Below are 3,795 nucleotides of genomic sequence, written 5' to 3'. Positions count from 1 at the left end.
AGCTGCAGGCAAATAGAACCTATGTGACGACAAGCGTCACCGAGACAAACTGTATACTGGGTCTCATCCTTTCTCTGCAGTTTAGAGTGAAAGCCACGCAATCTGACTTCTGATTGCATCTGATTGACTCCGAGGAGCATTTTACAATCAACCAGCCTCCGATTTAAGAACAAGGAAGGCCTCCGCATCCCCTCACTGGCTACCACAACTTGAGCCACACACATTTGAGCCAGGGAAGGGAAACGAAAAGAATTGAGATCCAGTGCGGTTAAAGTGGCTGTTAAAAGTGAAATCCATCACCAGTTTGTCTCAAAACGGATCACTTTCAGAACTCCTGATAATGCCCATCCATTTCTTGCAGTCAAACAGACTCTGGAGAAGTGACGGATTTTACGGCCAACTCAATCTTCAAGAAAGCGCATGTAGCTTTAAAGCCGCGCAGCTCCAGTGTGCGCATGTTAACACCATTAAATCACCTCAAATGTCTCCATGATTCAATCTTTCCCACCGCCGACGACAAGCCAATTGGATTTCCCCAAAGTGGCTGTCCATTTCCTGTCTGTGTGTGACGAGTGGTCACCGAGCTGTGTGTGCGTGTGTTGGGGGGGGGGGGGGGGCGGGGGTTAGGGGGGATTGGCATACCTATTCACTATTTCGTTTGATGTGGACATTTTGGGGTGGTTTTGTCCATTTGCAGCAAAAAGATGTGCTTAGGTGGAAGCAAAGTTTGATGACTCAGCATAAAACACAAACGAATAGCACCTCCTGGATTTTCTTTGGGGAAAATCCAGCCCTTAACGCCAGTTTCATTTCACAACATGAAACTTAGTCGGCATGTCAAGTCTCAGTGGAATCTCTTGTCTTTCGTGGACAAGAGATTAGTGCCAGAAGTCACTAGCATTACTACAGCAATGTGAAATTTGGTAAACACGTCTATCAAAAGGAGATTTACAAATATGGCTCAAGAAGACACACTTCAAAACATGCAGGAAGAGGTTTTTTTTTATTTTATTTTGAAGCGGTTATTTTTAATTCATGACCACTGAAAGGGCAAGTTGTGCGCCGCTCTCTAACGTTTTTAACCGCAATCCCCACCAACCCACCTTTTGCCACATAGGGAATTGTAATCATGGTTAAGTAGTGTTGTAAAACATGTGCACTGTATGTGTAATCCATCTGTTGAAGCCCCCACCCCCACCCTCAATATTATGTGTTGGGTTGTTAACTCTCTGCTAGTATAGTGGGCAGAACAAAGTTTGATGACTTGCTGTAAAACATGAAAATCTCCGAACTCAACTCCACAAGGTCATCGCACGACCCAAGTTGTGTGCTGAAGCTCAAATGCAATTTTAGGTGCTTTCCCGTCCTCTAAAACTCGAGCACATTTTCATTTGGTGTTGTGGGCATTGCCATCCAAAATTAGCTTTTGGGGAAAATTCAACCACTCATGCCAATGTCATTCAGCGACATCGAATTTGACAGGCATGTCTATCACGAATAGAAACACAAAATAATTCTCAAGAAGCAATTCGTGAAGGGATACAGGACACATGCCATTCTGGTTGGACGCGGCCATTTTAAAGCCATTACCAGGCTTCTCTTTATATATTCTCCGACTGATATCAAATTGGAAACATCTATACGACGTCGAATTGGGATGCTAAGTGGCATTTTTGTCATTCTGGGAGGAGCATAGTAGCGCAGTCTGATGCTTCACAATCAAACGCCAAACTCCAGTTACTCCATAAGGTATCTATTTTGTCATTTGAGGCTGGAGCTGAATGTTTTCTGCACCGACCGACCAGAACTAGATCTGAGATGGACCACTTCCTTTTATCGTGTTTCAACTTAACATGGTGCAATATTATGTGCTAAACATTGCCCACACCACATTCGTTTCAACCTGGTTATCCAGGGAGGGGATCCCTACATCTCTTCTCAAGAGGCTTAGTCATGTTTAAATGTTGCTTCAAACAATAATTAATAATGGTTTCATGATTGCTAAAGTTACACATTCCATTTGAAGTGACATGAAATACCTCAAAAAAGTGGCAGCTTGATATTCATCCTTAGAGAGGTTTTTTTTTTTGGCGTTTCTGTTCTTCAAGGTTGGATATTTTGGCCTTCTTCTTTTGTCACGGGGGATATCTTTGTCGGCGGCCCATTCTGCTCTTCGAATTTTGGGGGCGGTGCACCCAGATGAGACCGTGGCCTTGTGGAAGGCTGTCAGTGGCACTCTATAGCACGGCGGCTCTTAGCGGCCATGACTCCAATGACCTGCTTTCCCGCTCTCTGCTGAATAGCTGCTGGCACCTCTCCCTGGCCTGTCTACTAGATGAGACACAAGTTTAAAGAGATAGTGCACCCCTCCCCCTCCTTTCTCTCACCCCCGCCCTACTACCATTACATTTTGTCCTTGATTATGTTATTATCCTCAGTGCGCTGCCTGTGTGTGGCTATTAGAGGAAAAAAAAAATCACACACCCACACAAATAAAATAACTCTTCTGTCTTTTTGATTTCATTTTAAACAAACCAAAGGAAGCTTTTTTTTCCCCTCTAAATATTTTTGTTTTACATGCAAGAGTTCAGAAGGCGCACTCTGAAAAATGCGATAATGGAATAAGTATGTATTGCGAGGATTTTGTGCGTGAAATGCTTTTGGGCTCAAAAGTTTCTGAAAGGTTTTTTGTCGTTTTGCGTAACGATCTTCTGCATTGTATAGGTGTTAGCGAGAGTGAAGGAGTTTTTGGGGTTGGAGTAAGCGTTAGGGTGGAGGTTTGGGATTTGTTTTTGGGCCAGGTTAACTTATCAGCTGTTTGAAAAAGAGGCCTCGGGTTTGTGTGAGTATTCGGGTTAGGATTGGTCTTTGGTGCACTTTGTTTGGAACGAAGTTAAGTTTTGTGCTCGGGTTAGGAATTAGGATTCGAGATGTTTTGGTGCTTGCTTATGGTAACATGGTTATTGTTTAAGGCAGTGGTTCTTAACCACTACCGAACCCAACCAGTTCATATGCACGTTCACCGAACCCTCCATTAGTCAAAAATAAAAACATGATTTTTTTTTTACAAATTCAAGACATAAAAAAATCGCATTTATTAAAAACAGAACAACGTAAAGAAAATGTCAAGACACAAGTCTAAGTTTTTTCAATTTTATGACGTACTATCATGACAGTCACACGGTGACGACTGAGCGAACTAAATTTTGCGCAGTACTGATTGGACAAGCAATGCTCATCCGCAGCCAGTGATGGCCAAGCGGCCGTGTCGTAACTAATTGACATCTTGAGTCGGGTGTGTCTTAACCACCATGGAAGAGGCTCTGTCGATTCACCGAACCCAGGTTAAGAACCACTAGTTTAGGGTTAGTGAGGACGGGTAAGAGTAAGGATAGATTTAGGTTAGAGTTCGGATTATAGGCACATTTGGATAAGGGTTGGTTGGGCCTTGGTTTCAGGTTGCGTTTGTTGCAACATGGTTACAGCTTGGGGTTGGTGGTTAGGGCAAGGGTTTAGGGCAGGCATGTCCAAAGTCCGGCCCGCGGGCCAAATCCGGCCCGCGGTCGAATTTCATCCGGCCCTCGGCCCCCGTCATAAAATCAGTGCCGTCTGGCCCGCAGTTTGGGCGCAATGAAACACGTGTTGCATTGACTGAGGTCTCGTAGACTGGCGAGTGATGTTTCATAGAGTACTGCTTCCCTCTAGTGGCTAAATGAGTAATAGCATTCACTAAATGAGTAATAGCATTTAGACACTAGAGGGCATCACTCACGAGTTAACAAGACATCACTCCGT

This window comes from Hippocampus zosterae, chromosome 3 (genome assembly GCF_025434085.1).
Source record: "Hippocampus zosterae strain Florida chromosome 3, ASM2543408v3, whole genome shotgun sequence".
NCBI classification, from domain to species: Eukaryota; Metazoa; Chordata; class Actinopteri; order Syngnathiformes; family Syngnathidae; genus Hippocampus; species Hippocampus zosterae.
The sequence above is the reverse complement of the archived record's forward strand: the minus strand, read 5'-3'. Positions refer to the sequence as shown.